The sequence below is a fragment of the Phyllostomus hastatus genome, unplaced genomic scaffold (assembly GCF_019186645.2).
Source record: "Phyllostomus hastatus isolate PE091 unplaced genomic scaffold, TTU_PhHast_1.1 phas_contig_5, whole genome shotgun sequence".
NCBI lineage: Eukaryota > Metazoa > Chordata > Mammalia > Chiroptera > Phyllostomidae > Phyllostomus > Phyllostomus hastatus.
Window position 1 is genome coordinate 4,646,473 of NW_025333897.1, and position 23,350 is coordinate 4,669,822.

The 23,350-nt window shown below is 47.6% G+C and overlaps 1 long non-coding RNA gene across 1 annotated transcript; it reads right to left on the reverse strand.

Moving 5' to 3' along the window:
* Positions 1–201: 201 nt before the first annotated feature.
* LOC123823880 lies at positions 202–4,038 on the reverse strand. The gene is made up of 3 exons (XR_006786611.1): positions 3,748–4,038; positions 2,877–3,214; positions 202–469 (listed from the first exon to the last, which is right to left on the reverse strand). It is a non-coding gene; the product is annotated as an uncharacterized LOC123823880 (long non-coding RNA).
* Positions 4,039–23,350: the final 19,312 nt, after the last annotated feature.

Here is a 23,350-nt window from a genome sequence, read left to right on the forward strand (position 1 = left end):
TATATTTTTGGTTTATAGCAGCAAGAATTAGGAGAGCTCCTAGCATTCCCACCCTCTACTGGGCTGTGGGTACCACTGTAGGATGTTTGCCAGGCCCCTAAGAAAATAACACGTGTGACTCTGCAACACAACACAGGCAAATTCACTCAGCAAACATACAGCAACCAAGTTTAAAGATTTTTATCTTACGTCTCCAAAAATTTCAGAATTTTTAAAGTGCAAATATCCATAAAAATTGAGATGAAAGAATAAACAAAAAAACCCATTTTCCATAATAGGGCAGAGACACGCTTCAGATAACTACCTGTCAAAAGGCCACTGCTGTTTCAAGCTTTGCTCTAACAGATGGTTCATGTAACATGGGTGAAAGGGCCAGCAAAGCACAAATTTTAACCTGTTATGGTAGCATATCAGGATAAACTGGTTAACCCAAAGGCCAGGTTCCATGCTGTATCTTGAACTGTCTGTCCTATAGGAAGAGAGAGAAGACAAATGCAGTTGAAAGGCTGAGGGTATTGACTGCAGGCATTCACATTTTGATGAGTAAATGGGCTGTATTCTCAAGGCTGGATGTAACTACCAGCAAATGTATAGCTAAGGCTACAAAGCAAAATGCCTTGGGAACCAGATGAATGGAAATAAACATGCAAGCCCAAGAGACAATTCCCTAAGAAGTTTATAGACTGGCTAATATGACCATGCTTTGGCCTCCAAAAATAACTGGGAGATTCAAGACCAACAGCTCAAAGTGGATGGTTAAGATAACAAAATAAGAGATGATGGCAGGAAGGCCATGAGGATCTCTCAGCTCCCTGGTGGGACACACTCAGAAGAAAAAAATGGTTCCAGGCAGGCTATAATCATAGAATCTATTGGTACCAAATGGGTCCTCCTTGTAGATCTAGTCTAAATATCTTTTGGAATATGAACTGACACCACCCAAGGAACTCCTTTTCACCTGTCAGGACTCATATCAAACATTAATACTGCAAAGCCTTCCATCCTTCCAGATGGCAGCTTTCTTCTTTGACATTTTATAATCTAGAGTATGAGCTCCATAATTTCAGAGGCTCAAGCTGACAGACCACCCTCAATGACGTTTCTTAGACGGACAAGTGAGGATTGATATGTGCAAAGTCACAGAGCAAGACATGGGCCAGTTGTGCTGAGCTCCTGCCCAGGTAGTTCAGTCAGGCTTTGATTTTGGTTCCCAAGTTTGAGAAAGCCCTGCACAAGTAAAAGACAAAAAAATCCCAACATAATACAAGATAGAGAAAATAATATAATGAACCACTGTATACCCTTTACTTATCTTATTTCCATCTATACCTTCACCCACTTTCCTTATAGCTACATAAAACTTCAGAAACAGCCCTGACTGGTATAACTCAGTTGACTGGGCATCAGCCCACAAAGCTAAAGGTTGTTAGTTTGATTCCTGCAGGGCACATGCCTAGGTTGTGGTCTGGCTGGCAACTGACTGATGTTTCTCTTCCTCTCTTTCTCCCTCTCTTCCCCTCACTCTAAGAATAAATAAATAAGATCTTTTTTAAAAACTTTAGAAATTCCAGATATCATTTCATCTGTAAATATTTTAGCATCTATTTCAAAATACTTAAAAATATTAAAATAATCAAATACTTGAACATATAACCACAATATTTTAATCCTGAATAATATAATACTTTTAAAATATCAAATATCCCATCATATTTATAATGTCACCTTTTTTCCTTTTTACCATTTGTTTAAGATTCAAATGCAATTATTTTCTCTGCAATTAATTGTTGAATAACTGGGCCTTTTGTCCTGTAGTTTCACAAGATCTACATAGTTTTTTATTATGCCTCCATAGTGTTGTTTAATTTGTTCCCCTGCACTTTGTGCATTTCCTGAAAGGCGGTGATTGATCTAGATGAGGCTTGATTGGATTCAGGTTTGATTTGTGTGTGTGAAGCGTGTCCAGACTACTTCATAACTGGTGCTGAGTTATTCCATTAGAAGGCACATTGTATCAGGTTCTCTTTTCATGGTGTTAGTAGCCCTTGCTGATAATGCCTAGACCCATTAATTCATTAGGAATGCAAAATGATGATATTTTACCCATCACTCCCCATTTATTAGCTGGGAATACCTGTATAAAGAGAAATGTCCACTCATCTGCCATATAAAACCATTTAACCAAGACCATGCTTCCTCTCAAATTAGAAACCTCTGCAGGAGGATGAATAACTTTATGCAAACCTTCATTTATTCTTTATTTTCTTGCCAAGAATTAACTGGGAGATGGTGGCCTGAAGGCTGCAGAGAAGAGATCTTTCTTGGCTCTCCCCCACCCCCACCCCAGTCACCCGCCCGCTGCGGGTCTGCCCACCCTGAGATTTCCTTAAGAAGCATTGTTCCGGGGCTTTGCTGTAAAGGTCTACCCTCTCTCCTTGAAAACATTGTCTCCTGTAATTAAGGGAGTTTCTTATTTGGGGGACAGATAAAAATTCATCAAAATTATATTTTTAAAAAGTCATAATCCAGAAGCTGCAAAGACCTGGCTCCAGGGAAATTCGGAATTGAGGAAGGGTGCCAATCAGGGCAGAATTTAAGACAACAGTTTATCATCTTTCATTCTCAGCACCGAGAATAACCCAAGGAAATGCCAAGTAAAAAAGTAAAACCAGCGATTGATTTTGCATTTTTAGAAACCGACCAAGTTTCTTGATCAAATACTGATTGCAAGTCTGACTCAAGGTTGAGCAGATAAAAAGAACCCTCCAGGGAGGGCAAACCCGCCCCCCCCCCCCCCCCCCACCCCCCGCGCCCCCCACACCCTTACACCTTAGCAGGCTACGGTTTTGAAAAACCGGACCCTGGCAATCAGAGACCTCACTTGTTCCAGGGCTGAGGCTCCGCTCCCAACTCCTGGCTCCTGTTAACATGCCCTTGGGTGCTTGTTGGCGCCAGGCTGGGAGGGAGAGTGGTCCCTGCATAGTGGACGCAGAGGTTAAATGGAATTTCTCCTCTTCTACTGAAAGAAAGCCTTCTTCCTCTTTAATTTCCTGAGTCTCAGGCTCCTCTCGGCTACCCCAGACCCCCAGGACTCAGGCTCCGGAAAAATCCTGGCTTCTGTCGGCAGCTCCTTCTAGGCTCCCACCAGGCACCCTGGTGGTTTGCTAGCTCATGGCGCGGCCTTGCGATTGTCTGTTTGTACCTGTTTCACTGGCTGCAAAGTAATAAAGTTGGAATGGAGCCTAGATTTGCAGAATCATCCGGGAAGGTTTCCCAAAGGGGTGGGGCAGGACATAAAAAATCCCGGATCGTAGCCCCAGGAGAACCGAGGCCCCACACTGTCCCGCCTCTCCGGCAGCGCCACCCTTGGGCCCAGCCTTAGAGCTCTCCTGCGGCCTAGGCGGTGGGGTACCAGTCTCCGAGCCGGTTCCGGGAGGCTGCGTGGGGCAGGCCGGCTGGGTGACCCCACGAGAAAGACTCGTTTCAGCAGAAGCAAGCGAAGGCCAGGCCGAAAAAGGGCTGTCACCCTTCTTGGGGCCTCTCTGATCCCCCTTCCTTGTACCACCCCCCACCCCTACGCAGCCCCACCGAGGTCAGGAAAACGCCCTCTGGCAGCCGGGCAGCCCGGGGTTATCGCCCTCTCACGTGGGCCCGCCCACAGGTTGCGCCTCCGGCCCACACCGGCCCTTGGCCGCGGGTCCAGGGCTCCGAATCCGCGGCGCCTCAGTTAGGGAAGTACGGCTCGACCTGAACAGACTTGAACAGACGATCAGACGCCACCGGGCAGCTGCCTCCTCCCCTTTCCCTTTTATGGTCCAGAAAAGCCTCCAGGAGCTGCAGAACTCCGGGCGACTCCGGGCAGAGACAAGAATTTGGGACGCTGCTCTGCTGGTGAACGCCTGCAGGCAAGCCAGCGGGCCGGGCCCACCACCCCCCTTCCCCCGCTGCGTAGGCCGCGGGCTGCGCCTCTGGGCCCCAGGCTGGGATTGGGTCGCAGCCGCGTCACCGCCAGCTGCCTCCGCCCAGTCCAGTCACCCGGGGGCCCACAGTCTCCAAATGGGTGCTTGTGCTGAGTTGCGGAGACGGGACACGGGACACAGGCGTGTCCCGAAGCCTGTGAGGACGGCGGAGGCCAGCCGACCCAGACCCGGGCTGTGTACCCACGGGCCCGGAGGCCTCAAGAGTCCACCTGAGCCTCTGAGGCTTGGGCTCAGGCCGTCTAGTCAGCGGGCTCTGGCAGCGTCTCCAGCCCTGCCCTGGCAGGTGTCCGGGCACGAGGGGGCCGGCCTTTGCCAGGCCAGGCTGCAGCCCTGCTGCCTGGAGGTCGGATACGGCCTCCTCTCCCCTCCTCCTCTCCACTGAATAGGGGACCTTTCCCACTGGGGAAGATGGGCACCACCAAGTCTCTGCCCCTCCCCAGGGCCACAGTGAAGCACAGGATGGGACGTCATGGTGTCTTATAGGCCTTCTGTGACAACAGAAACCTGGAAAACCGCCCTTTTTGTGAAGGCTTGCGGGTGGCCAAGATCGTTTGTCCACGACTGGCTCAATTCTCTGCTCATGGGCTCAAGAACTCCAGGGTTGTGCCAGGTGGGAGCGCATCAGGAAGTATGACTGCCTGGAAACCACCCACAGACACCGCAGGCCTCTGAGAGCTCGGGCAGCTTCATTGCTGGCCGGGTTGGTAGGAAACCAGCCTGAAGCCCAAATAAGAGAGGGCATCAGAAGTGTGAGCTCGAGTACTGACTCTACTGTCCCTTAAACTTGCATGACCTTGGTCAGTTTACTTAAAGTCTCTGAATCACCCAGGGTTCTCATTCATGAAAAGAGCCTACCTTACCTTCAGAGCAGAGAGAACAAAAGGAGACAAGAACATCTGTGGCCACCTTTGGAGCCCCATCCAAATGTACGGCACATTTTCTTAGCTCCTAGAAAAGAATAACTGCCAAGGTTACTAGAAAGGAGACAATCCCATCCCCAAAGGAAGAGAACTGAAATAAGAACTTCAGCCCTGGGTGGCATAGCTCAGTGGATTGAGCGCGGGCTGCGAACCAAAGTGTCACAGGTTTGATTCCCAGCCAGGGTACATGCCTGGGTTGCAGGCTATAACCCCCAGCAACCGCACATTGATGTTTCTCTCTCTCTATCTCCCTCCCTTCCCACTCTGAAAATAAATAAAATCTTAAAAAAAAAAAACAACTTCATGTTTTCTTCCATTAAATCACAACCCAATACTGGAGAAGTATAAAAATGGAGTTGTTAGAAGCCATTTTAACTTTCTATTAACGAAATGAGTGAGGGTGGACAGGAATGCTGGACACTCTGGCCTGAGGGAACATTGATTATGGAATCACACATACCATACCTGAGTTAGAGTCCTGCCTCTACTATTTAAAGCATCGTTACCTTAGATAAGTGACTTAGCCTCTCTGAGATTCACTTTCCTCACCTGCAAAATGGAGAAAATAATAGCACCAACTATGGGGCTATTGAGAAGACTAAAGGAGATAATGACCATAAAGTGCTTGGCATGGGGTCCCATACATTGTAATACAGAATAAAGGCTAGCCAGTGCTTTTCTATTATTCATGATGGTTCCTATCTTTTCTCCCTTACCAACGTCCTATTGTAAAAATTTCCAAATACACAGAAAAATGGAAAGAATTGTACGGTGAACACCCAAGCACGTTCCATTCACATTCTACAACTAACATTTTACTACCCTTGCTTCATCATGTATCTATTCATCCATCCATCTAGCCATCCATCTGTCCTGGTTACTACTGTGTGACAACCCCAAAACATAGTGACTTAAAACAACAGCTATTTTGTTCTGTTTGTGGATTGTGAGAGTTAGGAATTCAGACAGGGCATTGTGAGGTTGGCTTGTCCATGCTGTATGATGTCTAGGACCTCAGCTGGGAGCCCCTGATGGCTGGAAGCTGGAATCCCAGGGCGGGAGACTCAAGGTAGTCAAACTTCTTACAGGGCAGCTCAGGGCACCAAGTGAGTTCCAACAAACAGGAAGAAGCTGTATTGCCAAGTGGCATAGCATCACTTCCTATTGGTGGAAGCAGTCAGATTTACATAGAGAATTGGAGTCTACTTCTTGATGGTGAAGTGGCAAGACCACTTTGTAGAAGATCACATGGGACAGGAGCTCTTGTTGTGGCCATCTTTGGAACTGACCACATTTGCTTCTTTGTCCTAACAATTATTACGCAAAATGTCCATCCTAAGAGCTCCCCAAAGTCTCCTTTTATTAAAGCATCAGGCTCAAGCTCAGTGTCCAAGATTTCTTTGTGTGAATCAGGTCTAGGTGTGAGTAAGTTTCCTAACTAAACAGACATGTTATCTGGCTCCTTTCCTTCACCCCCTTACACAAAAGAACAGGGCAGGAATAGATAATCACAACAGATATTACTAAGCAGAAAGGGAGAAAATGAGGGGAGGGCTGGGCAACGAACTGTAACACTTCTTTGGGAGTTTTCTTCCATGGCTCTTAGTTCCGCCCTGGGGGATCTTGACCCTGCCCTCTAAGTCATCTTTCCTTCTCCATAAGAAATTATCTGCATTTGCAAGTAAGTAGCTTCCTGAACCTGCTTATTGCCCATAAAAGTGTGGGAAGTCAAAGGCCTCTTTCCATTTTGAATTGTCTCCTTCACTTTCATTCCAATCTAATTCAATTCCCTTAAAGCCTTTGTGGATTTCTTCTGTACCAGTTTGTAAATCCCCTCCATTAAACAAAAGCCACACTCACAAATCTTTTCAAAATCAGCTCTCTTACTGTGGGCTGTCCAGGAGGTTACTGTGGAACAAGGCCTTTAAAACCGTTAGAAATTTTATTGTTTAACAGAGAATCTGCAAAGCATGCCATCAATATCCCTCAAAGGCCTTCTGTCTAGTTGAAAGTGTCTACAAGGCACTGCCTATAAATTTCATGATGTCTTAATGAAGAGTTTTAAGGTTGGACACTTGCCTTCACCTTCACCCTGAGATGTTTTCCTGTCAGTGCCTTTGTCACAGGTGGGCACAGGTAACCAGATTCTTAGTGATCAGGACAAAGAATTGAACTGAACACCCAGAGTTTATAGTAGAGAACATGGGAGCAGGCCAACTCCAAGCAGAGATTGACCTCATGAGCTGGAGGGGCTCTATTCTTATAGGGCAGATCATTCCTGGCTACTTTTGGTGGGCTTTTCCTGCACATGTACAAGTAGTTGTATTACTTTAAAGCTACTGCACATGTGGTCTCCCATGATTTTCCCTGACTGGCTACCAGGGAAGAGGGTCCCATAATGCTACCTAATTGACCCCCGTTTCTCCTGGGGTCCCCCTGTACTAGGTTCACCTTTCCCTTCACCAGAGAATTATAGCTCTCCATGTTAGAGATTGGTGAAAAGGAAAGGAATTATTTATTCAAGTTATACAGACTTAAGAGTAATGACTTAATGTCTTCGTCGAAATCCCAAAGTTCCTTAAAACATCCACAAATACACACAGTCTTTTTTCCCCCCTTTGCCCAGTCTGGGGTACCATATCTCAGGAAAAGAAATAGAAGTCCATGGCTCAGGAAGTCTCCAGTTCTTCCCAGTAATCTGTGCTCAGCCGGTAGGCCTCCCTCGGTTCCCAGCACCATCAGCTGTGTTGCTGGGATCTCCAGCTAAAGCCACGTGGTGGTACTCTGCTAAAGCCACATGGTGAGTCTTTGCTAGAGCTGCATGGTGATTCTTCTCATGGCTGTGGCGGGGCGGGGGGTGAGGGGCGGTCCCCACTCTGCCAAAAGCGCTTGGTTCTCCTCACTGCCACAGCCTCAGGGTCCTCTCTGCACAATGGCCGCAGGAGTCTCCACTCAGCCAGAACCGCGTGGTTCTCCCTCCAATGGCTGCCGCGTCTGAGTTTAAATCCCCGCGCCAATCCTCCTCTGCAGCCCCATTTCCGACTCCTCCCACAATTGACCACACTTGCCAGCACTCCCATATCCTTCCAGCTTTACTGGGCTGCCATCATGAGTCTGGGCAAGCATGGACCCATGTCATGGAGCCAATCATCTCCAAGCTCTCACGCAGGCGCTGTAACTAGGGGGAGTTGCCTCTCAGTTACATCTTAGGGGAAAGTTCCTTCCATCTCCCTGGATCAGAGCATGGCCACAGCTATTTAACATATCTATGCAACCAGTTAAAGGTTATAGATGTGTTAAATGACCACACCAGAGGTTAGCTGTAAAGCTGTTGCTATGCAAAACAGCTCTCAATGGCCCTGCTCCATGTGTCCCTTCCCCCAACTCACACCTGTGGTGGAGGGTGGGGACATCCTATATATCTTTCTAATACTTCCTGTACACCTTGAGTTCTGGACCCCAAAACAAATCCTTTTTGTGGGGGAGCCCCTGGCTGCACCCTCCTACACCTTGGATTCGATCTTTTCCTGGGAAATCTTTCTATCTTGGAGAATCTTCTTCTCGGAGAAATTTGGAATGAGAAATTGTTTTTGAATCCAGCTACTCCTAACTTCTAAATTCTCCTCAATTTTATTTTTGAAACTGATTGTTTTCCTTCTTTAGTTCATCTCTCTCTATCATGCTTTGTGATACACAGCTGAAAGAAACCAGGTGATGCTTTCAATGCTGTGTTTGGAAACCTCCTCAGGCTGGGGGTAACTTGATGTCTAAGCGCTGGAAATAGCTGGAGGCCCTTTCACTTACATGTCTTGGCACCTGGGCTAGGATGACTTGAAGACTGAGACAACTAAGGGAAGTGACTGCATGTGGTCTCTCCATTGAGTTGGTTTTGTTGCAACATGGTGGCCCCAGGGTGTTGAACTTCTTACTGATGGCTCAGGGCTCTCAGCACAGTGTCCCTGTAAACAAAGTGAAAGTGTTATGAACTTTCCTGACCAAGTCTTGTAACTCATACAACATCATTCACACTGAATGCTGTTGGCTGAAGCCATGACCAGTTCACCAGACTTAAGAAGAGGGGAATTGGATTGCATGTCTAGAAAGGGGAGTGGCACAGTTGTTCTCTGTTGCTATGGTTGTACGAGAGCAGGTGGGAAAGGAAGTGTTGCTGGAAAATACAATCAGCTTCATTGTCTGTATTTCAACGCATTTCCAAATAAGTTACAGACATCATTAGACTCCTCCACCAAAAGTGTGTGTGATTGCCCCACACCCTCACCAACGGTTGGAATCGGTCATCTTTTACATTTTAATTATTCTGATTTGTGTGGAGTGGTGTCTCATTGTGGTATTAATTTGCATTTCTAACTAATGGTGTTGACTACTTTTTCATGTGCTTATTGGCCATATCTTCCTTTGCGAAGTGTCTTTTCAAATCTTTTGCCCACTTTTTTACTTTTTATTATTGAGTTATTAAGGATTATATGTTTTGTGAATATTTTCCCCCAGTCTTTAGCTTATCTTTTTATTTTTCACTTGCATCTTTTGATGAGCAGAGCTTTTTAATTTTGATAACTTTACTGTATCAGCTTTTTCCTTCATAGTATTTGCTGCCCACATTACATATTAGAAATCTGCCCACCACAGTTGAGAAGATCATCTCCCATGTTTTCATTTAGAAGCTTTATAGTTTTAGTATTTATATGGGGGCCTATGAGCCATGCTCAATTAATTTTTTAGTGTGGTGTGAGGTGAGGGTTGGGGAAGCTTTATCCTGTGTCAGCTCTGCTGAGCTGGAACTACATTAACCTTCCCTGCATGGTTCTAGGTTAGGGATGAGCACAAGAAGAATGTGTGCCATACTTGGAAGGTAGAAGTGAAGAAAGATCCACCTTTAAGCTCAATTAATCTATATGGGGCCAGGCACACTGTCACTTAGCCTCTGGGTCACCTAGGTGATGCTGGGCAGCAGCCAGGCACCCAGCTCCTCCAGCTCTACCACATTGGCTTCTCCCACTTCTCTGTGTCCTGGGCTAGAGACTCCATGGGGAAGTCACCAGCTTATTTTGTAGGGTGCCCATGTCATTAAAGTTGGTGGTGGTGAGAGATGCAGGTTCCAGTCCGTCCTTGCCATCCTCCTCATATCTATCTTTCCTTCCTGTGTACCAGTCCTGCTTATTTCAGGCCAACCACTTAAGCAAAGGCAACAGCTTGACATAGACTGCTTAACCAGCTCTCTTAATTGGTAATAAGAAAACCTATAATGAATAACACACTCCTATGATAAAGCCCCCTTCTGTAGGCCCCACAGTGGCTCTGCTTTTCTGATCAAGCCCTGACTGCTGCAGGGATTGCGGTTCATCTTTGTTCCTCCCTGTGTGGATACCCAGTCGTCACAGTGAGGCAGGAGGTAGTCAGGAAGGAAGCTCCAGAGGCCCCGCAGGGCTGAGGTAGAAAACATCTATACATGACAAAGACCCCCTAAGACGGGTTGTTCCTGTTTTCTGGGAGAACTCTGAATCATAGAATGCGTCTGCACACTACCCCTGATTCATTATAATATCATTATAATGAAATAACATTGTGGGACTCCCTTCTCCAGTAGCCAATCAAGAAAGTCATGGGAAACCACACATGTGCAGTAGCTTTGAAATCCAACTCCTTGTACCTGCGCAGGAAAAGCCCGCCAAAGACTAGCAGGGGGGCTTCTGCCCCTATAAGAATAGAATCCCCCCAGCCCACGTGCCCTTTTTTTCCCTCTGCTCAGAGCTGGCTCACTCCCGTGTCCTGTGGTATGTACTATCACTTAATAAACCTCCCCTCTTTCTTTATGCTATAAACTTTGTGTGTTCGGTTCAATTCTTTGTTCTCGATCACTAAGAACCTGGTTACCTGTGCACACCTGTGACAACAGCACCATTTGTTAAAGACTTTCCTTTCCACCATCAGATGGTTTTAGCATCTTTGTCAAAAATCAAATTACTGTATTCACGAGTATCTGCTTCTGGGTTATCTATTTTCTTTATTGATCTATTTTTCATCCTTTTGCCAGCACTGTACTATCTTCTTGATTACTATAATTTTATAGTAAATCATTTATTTTTGAATAAGAAGATTCCTTTTTAATATACAAAATATTGCTGAGCTCCCATATAGCTACTATATTCCTAGTGTGTGGTGATTTAGCAAATACAAACAGTGAGACAATTTGTAAATGCCTTAATGCTGCCCTGGGTCTTACTAATCGGAATGACAACTATAGATATCTGAAAGACAGTCACCTGTGCATGGGTGGGCATCGTATGGGGACTCCAGGGCCCTCTAACGACATGGGATGGCCATGCATCCCTCAGCAGGAGAAGGAGGTGTTGGCTCCTAATGTATTTCTCTGCTACTGGGATTACTCGTAGCCATGAATTCAGGTGCAATTTCCACTGGAGTGGATTTCTTTTTACCAGGATGATAATCAGTTTGAGTTTTCCAATTTGCTCAGAATGAGGTTTCATCTGGAACTGAGCAAGATATACAGGGGTGGAAAATATGCTATCTGGAAATGAGTTTTTCCTGAGACATTAGATTGGATGCCCCACAAAGATTGTTATGGGTTGAATTGTGTCCCCACATCCCCAAATTCATGTTTTAGTGCAAACCCCCAGGACCTCAGAATGTGACCTTGTACTGGAAATAGGGTCATTGCAGGCATAAGTAGATAAGTTAAGATGAGGTCATACTAAACTGTTGTGGGCCCTGAGTGTCCTTTAAAAGGGGGAAATGGTCTCAGGGATGAACATAAGTAGAGGGAAGATGACATGAAGACACAGGGAGGACACTGTCCACAAGTGAAGGAATGTTTAGGTGTATCCCCCACCAACTCATTTGTTGAAATCTTAACCTTAAGTCCCTCAGAATGTGGCTGTATTTGGAAAAAGATCCTTTAAACAGGCAATTAAGGTAGACGGAGGCTATTAAGTTGGGCCCTCAACAAATCTGACAGGTGCCTTTATAAGGTACCTGTCAGGACACAGAGAGACATCAGGGACACACATGCACAGAAAGATGCTCATGTGAAGAGACAGCAAGAGAGTGGCTGCCTGCAAGCCCAGGAGAGAAGCCTCAGAGGAAACCAACTCTGCCAGCACCTTGTTCTTGTACTTCCAGCCTCCAGAAATGTGAGAAATTAAATTTCTGTTGTTTAATTGCTCCCAATCTGTGGAATTGTGTTATGGCAACCTTAGCAAAATAATATAGAACCCTTTAGGACTAGATGAAAATTAGAGTTATCAATGCAAATTCATGGCTTTCAATATACAAAAAGATATATATAACAAATGTAGATGTACATGTGTACATATCTTTGCCTTATGTATATGCATCTGTGTCTCTGTTCACTGAGAATCCCTGGGGGCTGTGACATTCCTCCAAAAGCCATGAGCCTCCCTAGTGTCCAGACTTTGCTATCTGCAGGGTAAGTGGAGGCAGTCTGGCTTCCTCACCCAGGAAGTGTCTGCGTAGCTAAGGGAAGCAGTGTTCCCATAGCTTTGAGACTGGGTCCAATAAACTGCTCTCATAACGTGAAGTGGGCTCGCATGCGCAGAATTATGTTGTTATGTAATGCTCTGGCAGTTTTACAGCTTTGTTCCCCTCTAGTACTTAAACAGGTAGGGACTCCCTGCTGGGGGCAATGGTGAGAGACACATGCAAGGGGACAGGTGCTATGATGGGTGCCACAACATGAGACATGCAGGTAGACATGCAGCTTGCAGTATGCATGGCTCGCCCACCTGTGAATAAAGTCATGCCAGACATCCCAAGGGCTCTGTGAATATTATTCCATCTGTGTGAATACCATGGACCTGCCTGGCCTTGAAGAGTGGCAACACAACTGGTGTAGTCAGCAGGATTCGTTGCAGAATGCTATGGAGTTGGCACCCCTGGAGGGGGGCTTAGAGTGGCCAGTCACTGGCAGGTAGTATTTGGTGGCCAGGCTCCAGGCAGCTTGGCCTTCCCGCCTCAGGATGGCCCGATATTAGTGGCACACCTGATACAGTGGAGAAAGCCCTGTGGGTGGTGGGAAAGACCCTAGAAGAAGCCCAGTGCCCGTGCAGCCATGGGGGCCGAGGGCTAGGTGTTTCAACTTTGCGAGCTGAGATGGAGACTATGCTTTGAGACACAGCGAAGTTCCAAGAGCCCTGAGAGGGACTGGAAGCCCTGAAGGCTGAAGAAGATGAAACTGTACTTCCCCACATGGCAAAGTTATGCAAACACAGAGGCAGGAAAAAAGCCTTGAAGGCTTGAGTCTGCACCCTGGGTGGCTGAGCTGCTGCAATCCCCTCTCCACTCCCAGTGAGCGATCTAGGGGGAAAAGGTGGCGGGGAAAGAAACTGAGTTCCCCGAGGGCAGCAGCCTATGGCTCCTGGGGGAAGTTTGGGTCTGGGAATCCCCTTCCCTCCCCTCCCGCACTCAGATGTGGAACACAGTTGCTGAGAGTGACTGGCCAGAGGGCCGGCTGGAGCCAGGTGCTCTGGTAGCGGTGGCGCCAGAACCCGGAAAGCTCTGCTCCCAGTACACTGGTCAGAAGAGGCGGCGACCCCTGCAGGTGAGCAGTGTGAGCTGCTGTGCCTGTGGGTCAAGGCCAAGCACTGGAAGCTGAGCTTTGCAGCAATGTTCCAGGAGGTGGGGCAGCTGTGGGAGCTGTTAGAGCTGTTGGCAAGACCCCGGACGCTGTGAGAAAGCAGGCTGGAGCTGGCACAAGGCAGGGAAGCAGGCACTGGCACCCAGAAAGCTCACTGATAGGGAGGGGGCCAGAGAGCTGTGGTGGTGGTGGTGGCAGGTGAGCGCTGTGCCTGTTAGAGAGTCTCCCAGAAGATGATAGCAGCACCTGAAGCCACAGAGACAGCAGTTGCTGGAGTTGCAGAAACAGCAGCCTGGTGACCTGAGGAGATGCAGTGGCAGCGCCAACAACCATTGCCCACCCAGGCGGTGTGCACCAGTGCTGTGCGGTGCAGTTCCTGGTGCCTGCACACTGGCGTTCGGTGCAGGCCTAAATTATCTGTCCAAACCCTGGGGGTGTGACCCAAAGAGGCCCATCCTGTGTGCCTAAAGGGCTGTTTGGCTGTGCCAACCTCCCAAGAAGAGGGATGAAATATCCTGCTAGACCTTGTGGGCTACATGTGCATGTGACACAGGAAGGCTTTGGATGGGGTTTGTGGCAGCAATGGAAACAGCAACGTCAACACTTGGGTTTCTGGTCCCAACTCTGGAAGGGAGCAGAGGTATAGTACTCTGTAGTTGAAAAGCAGTTGGCTGCAGTGTATGCTGCCCTGTTGGCCACAGAGGCCATAACAAGAACTGCCCCCGTGACAGTTAGGACCATGTATCCCATTGCAGGGTGGGTCCAAGACTGGATGACCAAGCCTCGTAGTGGGACATCTGAGCTGCCAGATGCCCATGTTAGCTAAGTGGGGGGCTTATCTGCAGCAAAGGAATATTCTGTCCACTAACCCTCTGGAGGCTGAGCTACAGGAAGTATTAGATCCAGTTATTATGAAATGAGAAATCTATTCTTCCAGTCCCTACAGAAGAGATGGAAGCTAGCCCCTTCCAGGAAGGGTGGGCATCTATTCCCTCAGATGCATGGTACACAGAAGGGTCCAGCAGGGGCCAGCCTGCTGTGTGGACCACCGTAACAATTCAATCAGAGGCAGGCACAATCTGGTTTGACACTGGCATGGGACGGAACAGCCAATGGGCTGAACTTTGTGATAGTCAATGAAGTCCCACCCCTGACTATTTCCACAGATAGATGGGCAGTGTACCAGGGGCTAACATTATGGATCTCTGCATGGCATGCAAATAAGTGGATGGTTATGCAGAGACCATTGTGGGGACAGACTTTGTGGCAAGATTTATGGGAGTTAGGCCACCAGAAACAAATCACTGAATATCATGTTACTGGACACGCACCTCTTGCTTCCCCTGGGAATGATGAGGCTGATACTCTAGCCAAGTTGCAATGGCTAGAAATGGTACCTGCTGGTCCCTCAGGAAGGGAAGTAGCCCAGTGACTAACACTGTTGCCTTTTACGCTCTGGGCAAAAGACCATGTGGCCCACCATCAAAACTTGAAGGTTACCTGTGACATTGGCAGAGGCACAAGAAGCATGTAAAACCTGTGTTGTCTGCTCATGAGAGCATCCCTGAAGGCCTGTGGGAATTTCTGGACACGTAGTACGGGGATGAGTACTGCTGACCCGGTGACAGGTAGATGTAATCGGGCCCCCACCTACTTCAGAGGGATATAAGTATGCTATTACAGGTGTGGACATGGCCACAGGACTTTTAGCTGCTTATTCTGCACGGCACCCAGATCAGAAAGCAGTGATTGCTGCTCTGGAGTGGTTATATGCTGCTTATGGGCGACCCCCAATCATTGAAAGTGACCAGGGGACACATTTTACTGGGGTCTTGGTACAACAATGGGCTTGGGACTTGCAGGTTGACTGGAAATTTCATGTGGCTTATCATCCCCAAGCTGCTGGAATGAATGAATGGTACCATGGACTCTTAAAGCAGGGCCTGCAAATTGCAGCTGCCACCCGACCACTGAGGGGTTGGACTAAATGCTTGTGGATGGTCCTCTGGGCTCTAAATGAGTCAGGGGGGAACCAGCCCCAGTGGAAGCACTGTAGGAGGGTGCAGCCAAAGGGTTCCCAAAAGAAGGATTTGTAATGGGGTTCAGAACTCAAGGTGTCCAGGAAATATTAGAAAAATATAGAGAATGTCCTCACCCCCACCCCCCAGGTGTGGGTTGGGGGAAGGGACAAATGGAGCAGGGCCATTGAGAGCTGTTTTGCATAGCAACAGCCTTGCAGCTACCCTCTGGCATGGTCATTTAACATATCTATAACCTTTAACTGGTTGCATAGATATGTTGAATAGCTGTGACCAGCTCTGAGCCAGGGGAATAGAAGTAACTTCCCCACCAAGGTGTAACTGGGGGGCAGGTCCCTCAAATTACAGCGCCTGCGTGGGAGCTCAGAGAAGATTGGCTCCATGACATGGGGCCACGCCTGCCCAGACGCACAATGGCAGTCCACCAAACCTGGAAGGCTTTGAGAGTTCTGGCATGTGAAGCTGAGTGTGGGAGGAGTCAGAAATGGGGCTGTGGAGGAAGATTGGCTCGGGGATTTAAACTCAGGCGCGGCAGCCATTGAGAAGAGAACCATGCAGCTGTGGCAGTGCAGGGAGGACCCCAGCCACCGAGGAGAGAACGATGCGGCTTTAGCAGAGTGGGGACTCCCGCAGCCGTGCAGACACCATCCACAGTGCAGACACCATCCGGGATGCAGCCCCCTGCAGCTTCTCTACCGCCTGGCTCGGAGCCCCAGCTGGCTCTGCAGCCGCGGCCACGAGAAGGGGCCACCAGTAAGTGACTCGGGAGCACTGGGTCACTGCCCGGCCACCACAGCCACCGCCAGGCCTCCGCACACTGCTCCCACGCTCTCACCGCTTCGGCTTAGCCAACCTTGCAGCCACCTGCTCTGGCCAGGACACGATGAGCTCCGTGCTAGCCCTCTCGGTGCTGCTGCTGCCGTCGCTCTCCCAGAAAGGGGGATCACCCCCCCCACCCCCGGCAGCCATGAGAAGAATCACCACACGACTTTAGCTGGAGATCCTGGCAACACAACCAATGGTGCTGGGAACTAAGGAAGGCCTGCCAGCTGAGCAAAAATTACTGGGAAAAACCTAGAGCTGCCTAAGCCACGGACTTCTATTTCTTTTCCTGAGATATGGTACCCCAGACTGGGCAAAAGGGGGAAGGAAGGACTGTGTGTGTTTGTGGGTGTTTCAAGGGACTTTGGGATTTTGACAAAGACATTAAGTCATTACTTTTAGTCTGTATAACTTGAATAAATAACTCTTTTCTTTTTCACCAATCTCTAGCATGGAGAGCTATAATTCTCTGGCTTAGGGAAAGGTGAACCTAGTACAGGGGGACCCCAGGAGAAATGGGGATTAATTCCGTAGCATTGTGGGACCCTCTTCCCTGGTGGCCAGTCGGGGAGGATCATGGGAAACCACATGCACAGTAGCTTTAAAGTAATGTAACTACTTGTATATACTCAGTAAAAGCCCACCAAAACTAGCCAGAAAGGTTCCTCCCTATAAGAATAGAGTCCCTCCAGCCCATGAGTTCAATCTCTGCTTGGAGTTGGCCTGCTCCCATGTTCTCTTCTATGAACTCTGGGTGTTTGGTTCAATTCTTTGTCCCGATCACTAAGAACCTGGTTACCTGTGCCCAGCTGTGACAGCACTGCTCTACCAGACTGCAGCTCCAATTCAGCTGTAGATACAGACGGGGTGCTTTGCTGAAACTGGGCATGGGAAAACGGGAGAATATTCTCCTGCCCACTCTGGAGGGCCTGGAGTGACGGCAAACAGCCACCTGGACACAGCCTTGGGCAATAAAAGCCCCTCACATGTGTTGAGTGGCTCTTGTTGCCCCTTGTGGCCAAGGAGTGGAAAGAAACTTACAAATAGTGCCCTGGATGACTGGGACATGGACCCCAATATTGCAACATACCCAGGGCCAGCAGACCATGAAACGCTTCTTTGTGGCACCTGTGATTTCCCTATGGCCCATTATGAGTTCTCCCCTGTTGGGGAGAGATGCCATAGCATCTACTTGCTATGGCAAATAGATGCTGAACCCCTAGTTGAGGCATGAAAGGTCTGGTATTCATGCCCAGGAAGACCCCTTCTGCCAGCCACTAATTTATCAGCTGACCAGAAGCTGGCTTATATATTATCTGAGGGTTGGGATTTGCCTTTACTGGTGCCTATAACTGCTCTGCCTCTTCACCCTTAGAGTACAAGGTAACACCTTAGTGGACTAGGTTCATACCTGTGCCTCAGTGGCTGACCAATCAGCATGCTGGGCTGCAGTGAACTCCCCCTGAGCAGGTTGGCTGGCCTCCCATGGTGCATCTCTCCTGCTTTTGTCTCAAATTGGTCTTGGCTTCAGAACCAGTGGAATAGCAAACATCCCTTGTGGAATGTGACCTGGACTGACATCTACGCAGGGACAAAGCAGCAGTATGACCGGCCCAAGCCATTAAGTGTCTACTCTGTATGGGATGGCTCAGGGTGGTTCACAGGTGAGGCTGTGGAGCTGGCTGGACCAACTCCCCTTTGCATTGAGAACCCCAAAGGACAAGCCCAGGTGGGCTGGACTCTGACAGGTCTGTTTCAGACCCATATTCTTGGACATTGCTGGGCAGCGAGGAATGATGCATAGGCTGCTGTTCCCACTGGGACCCCCTGGGTGAGTAGCCCACAAGTGGGCACATGAGTGGCCTTACTTATATGGAAATTGGACTGGCTGTTGTACCTAGGGGTGCCTAATTACCTGTGTTTTGGCTGTGTGCTGTTGAAGCTTGTACTGCTACTGTGGCAGTGCTAGTGTTTAGTTTGCTTGATGCTGTAGCCTGCACTGCTGTTGTGGGTTATGGGTACAGGGCTCTGCCCTCCTCACCAAGGGAACCTTGCAGAAAATTTCCTCACATAGATTGTAAGGTGAGGAACCCAGAAGGGGTGGATTGCAGGGTAAGTGGAGGCAGTCAGGCTTCCTCACCCAGGTGTCTGGGTAGCTAAGGGAAGCTGTGTCCCCATAGCCTTGGAGGGGCCTGATAGGTAGTGTTCTCATAGCCTTGAGACTGGGTCCGATAAACTGTTCCCCTAACATGAAGGGGGCTCCCATGCACAGAATTATGTTATGTTATGTTCTGGCAGTTTTCCAGCTTTGTTCCCTCTAGAGCTTAAACAGGTAAGGACTCCCTGCTGTCCCTACATGTTTAACCAGTAAGGCAACCAGTAATTGCTCCCTGCTGGGGGCAATGGGGAGAGACACACTCAAGGGGACAGGTGCTATGATGGGTGCCACAACATGAGACATGCAGGTAGACACGCAGCTTGCAGTATGCATGGCTCGCCTGCCTGTGAATAAAGTCACACCAGACATCTCAAGGGCTCTGTGAATATTATTCTATCTGTACAAATATCATGGACCTGCCTGGCCTTGAAGGATCACAACACACTTTCTAAATACCATTCTGGGCAGGCTGAGCAGGGAAAGTACAAGATGAGTCTGAAACATCACCTTGTGCCAGAAAATAAAAAGTGCTCAAAGAATGATGGAGACATGGAAAAAGAAAAAGAAAAAGAAGAAGATACAGAGGAGCCCTGGCTGATGTGGTTCAGTGGACTGAGCACAGGCTGTGAACCAAAGGGTTGCCAGTTCGATTCCCAGTCAGGGCACATGCCTGGGTTTCAGGCCAGGTCTCCAGCTGTGAGGGTGCATGAGAGGCAACCACACATTGATATTTCTCTTCTTTTCCCCATCTCTCTAAAAATGAATAAAATCTTTTAAAAAAAAGACACAGAGGCCCTGGCTGGCATAGCTCAGTGGTTTGAGCGCAGGCTGCAAATCAAAGTGTCGCAGGTTCGATTCCCAGCCAGGGCACATGCCAGGGTTTCAGGCCATGGCCCCCAGCAACCACACATTGATGTTTCTCTCTCTCTCTCTCCCTCTCTCTCTCTCTCTCTCCCCCTCCCTTCCCTCTCTAAAAATAAATAAATAAAATCTTAAAAAAAAAAAAAGACACAGAGGAGCTCCCACTGGCCGAATCTGGGGTGATTATAATCCACTAAATTAAAATGAAATCCATGAGTCTTTTCTGATATACCAAAAAACCGGAGAGAGCAGTAAAATTCTTCCCTGTAGTAGAATGCCAAGTGCATAAGGAATTAGAGTGACAAAATCATCTCACAGCCACGACAGTAATTGATCCACCCAACAATCACCAGTGAATGCTAGAATTAGTGGGTGGAGGTTTGGAGAGGAACAAGATATTTATTTAGACTCAAAGCATCTCCCCACAAATTGTTTATTAATTATGAAGGTAAAAAGTAATTTTAAAGTAAAGAAGCTTGGCAAATATACTTTAATTAAATAAACATCATTGGTAATGGAACAAATTGAAATCAGGTGCCAACTGATAAAATGCAACTAGGAAAGCACAGCCTCACCTCTGTGATATCCCTGCTAAAACTACAAAGTCTAAATCTAAACTTTGATTTATCATTCAAACCAAACCAAGGGACAGTCTACAAAATAATTGGCCTGTAACCTTCAAAAGTATAAGGGTTGTGAAAGTCAAGGAAAGACCGAGGAACAGCTTCAGATTGAAGGTGGCAAGGAGATTTGACAATGAAGGACATCACCTGATTTGGACTCAGTCCTTCTGCTATAAAGGATGTTACTGAAACAGTTAGTGAAACCTGAATGAGGTCTGAGAGCAGATATTAGTAATATAGGCATGTCAGTTTCCCAGTTGCAGCTATGTATTGTGGTAATTTAGAATAATATCCTTGTTTGTAAGAAATACATATTCAAGTTTTAGGGAGTAACAAGGTAACAAGCCAGCAACTTACTCTCATACTGCTTAAGAATAATGAAGTTCTTGGTACTATACTTGCCACTTTTCTGTAGGTTCAGCATTATTTAAAAATAAAGCTGCATCTTTAGAAGATACACAGGTGGCAAATAAGCAAATGAAAAGATATTGAATATCATTGTCACTAGAGAAATGCAAATTAATACAATAATACAATACCAGTAGACACATATTAGAATGGCTAAAGTCCAAAAACTGACAATCCCCATGGCTGGTGAGGATGTGGAGCAACAGGAACTCACATTGTTGGTGTGAGTGTAAAATGGCCTTGCCACCTTGGAAGCCAGTTTCCTACAAAGCTAAACATGGTCTTAACATACAATCCAGTAATCACACTCCTAGCTAATTTGAATACTTATGTCCCCACAAAAATCTGTACATAAATATTTAGAATAAATTTATTTACAATCACCACAAACTAGAAGCAACCAAGATGTTCTTCAATAAGTGAAAGGGTAATCAGTGGTAGATTCATTCAATGGAATACTATTTAGTGATAAAAAGAAATTAGCTGTGCAAAGACATGGATAAATATTAAAAGCATATTACTATGTGAAAGAAGCCAGTCTGAATATGCTGTATATTATTATGTTATTCCTTTTGTGTGACACTTTAGAAAAGGTAAAACTATAAAGATAATAACAGATGAGCAGTTGCCAGGGTTTTGGGGAAGGAGACTTAAATAGGCAAAGCACAGGTGAGTTTTTTAGGGCAGGGAAACTTACTGAACAAAAATAGGGTCCAGCTGCCTGCCACCACCAAAAGGAAAACTCTAGAGCAGGGGTATCAAACTCATTTTTACCGAGAACCATATCAGCCTCATAGTTGCCTTCAAAGGGCCAAATGTAATTTTAGGACCGTATAAATGTAACTACTCCTTAACAGTTAAGTGAGAGCTTGGTGTTGCCGCTGGGTAGAAACAAGGTGCAAGGTCGGATAAAACAAGGTGGAGAGTTGGATTCAGGCTTTGGGCCTTGTGTTTGCCACCTGTGCTCTAGAAGCAGAGGCTGGTGAGAAGGAAAAGTTTTTATTCAGATGCTGAACAATCTGGGAGAGTGGGGACTCCCTGTCTCAAAACTCATCTTCTTCCCAAACCCAGACAAAATCCAGCTGCCCTCAGCAAGACCAAGACAAAGGGCAGTGCCCAGAATTCATGCTCCATTTTAAACCATGCTTTGCAGCCTGAGAGGGTTACTGAGCGATCATCTAGGTAGTTTAGCTTATTCCCAGCTGCTGTCTGGCTTCAGGCTCCCTCCTGGAGGCTGTGTGTGGAGCTGGTGCCACCATTGGCCATGCGGCTTCTAGGGCCACAAGGTCCCATGTTCCTGGGCTGGAGAGCATGAGTACACACCAGCTAATGCTCCACCAGGTCAGAGTGAAAGAGGGAGGGAGACCCCTCACAGAGGCCATGGGCCTCGCTACTGCTAAGGTCCCATGACCCTTGGAGCAGACACACCAGTGCATTGTCCAACTGCAGGTCTCAAGCAGCAAGCAATGAGCAAGGGAAGAGTTTCTGTCTTCTCTCGAGTTTACATTTGTTTCAGGTATGGGATGGACCAAGGTACTTTCTCAGAATGACCAATTAACTTCCTAAGTATTCATGTACTCTGGGTGAGCCCACCTCCCAACCACTCCCTATTTTTCCAGGCTAGACTGACAGGCTTCTTTGGTCCAGCACCTCCCCCCTTCTGCTATTTTTACTTTATTGTGCAGGTGCCAGCCTTCCCTTGGTCCGACTGCCAATCTGGAAAAGGGTAGGAGGGCTTTTCCTCTCTTATCCAATTATCTTGCTAGCCTTGTGTGTACTCAGTGTAAGAACTTCCTGCTGCCGCCATCTTGCCTGGGGCAAGGGAGACTTTTGTGTTGCTTTGTCAGCTCTGGGCCCCTTCCATGCCCTAGTTGCCACACCCCCAGCCCACCATAGGAAGCAGGTTGCCCACACTCATGGCCCACCAGCAGAGAGCAACTGAACCAAAAGCCTAAGTGAAGAGGCCAACCCTGGAATCCCCAAATGGCCTCTCAGGCAGTGCCAAGGGCAGCCTCAGTAGGAGGGGCAGGGCATCTGCAGCCAGGAACAGGACTTCTGCTCTGTGGGCAGAGCATCTGCAAGGCTCAAGTATGGTTACACATGGCCTCACAGTGTCTCAGAAGTTTTATGAAACTCAAAGTCCTTGCCATGGCCCTGGGCGGTTTGCGAAGGTATTGTCTGGCTGCACACCATGCCCTCAGTGCCCCCAGGAGCACTAGCTCAGTGCAGAAGTGGCTCCCAGGTTCCAGAGCCTGGTTCCATATCCCCCAGTGGCCTCTATTCCCCTGCCCCCAGCCCACTCCTAGTGGTCAAGACAGGCCACCTATCAGTATGAAAACTGTCCTGTGTGATGTTGTGAGTATACGATGGTGGGCATATGACATTATGAATTTATGAAACTCATAGAACTGTTGCAGGAGAAACTCCCAGAAACTCCATTCTTTTCACCAATGCAGTAAAGAATTAAAGACCAGCAAGTCTATTAGCATGCAAACAGGGTTTATTGGTGATCGGTTCTCATGGAAGAGAACAGGTCTAGTTAAGCTTGGGGTTAGGGGAGGAAGCAGGGTAAGGGCAGCAAAGGTAAGGGTGGCCAAAGGCTGGCGTAGCAAGTGAAAGGATGGTGAGGGCCTGGGTGGTCTACAAGCATGGGGCCAGAGGCCAGGTGGTGTGGCCAGGCAACGAGAGAGCCAAGAGTTCCTGACTGAACTGAGCTCATTGAGCCTCCTTATAACTATTGTTTTGAACTCAGTATCTAACAGTTGACTTGCCTCTATTTCCTTTAGCACTTTCTGAGGATTCCTTTCCTTTCAGTTTGGGGTTGTTTCTTTGTCTTCCCATTTTTGGGGGGACTCTTCTTATTTACTTCTGATTCTTAAATTTATCTGTTTTGACACCCTTTCTTTG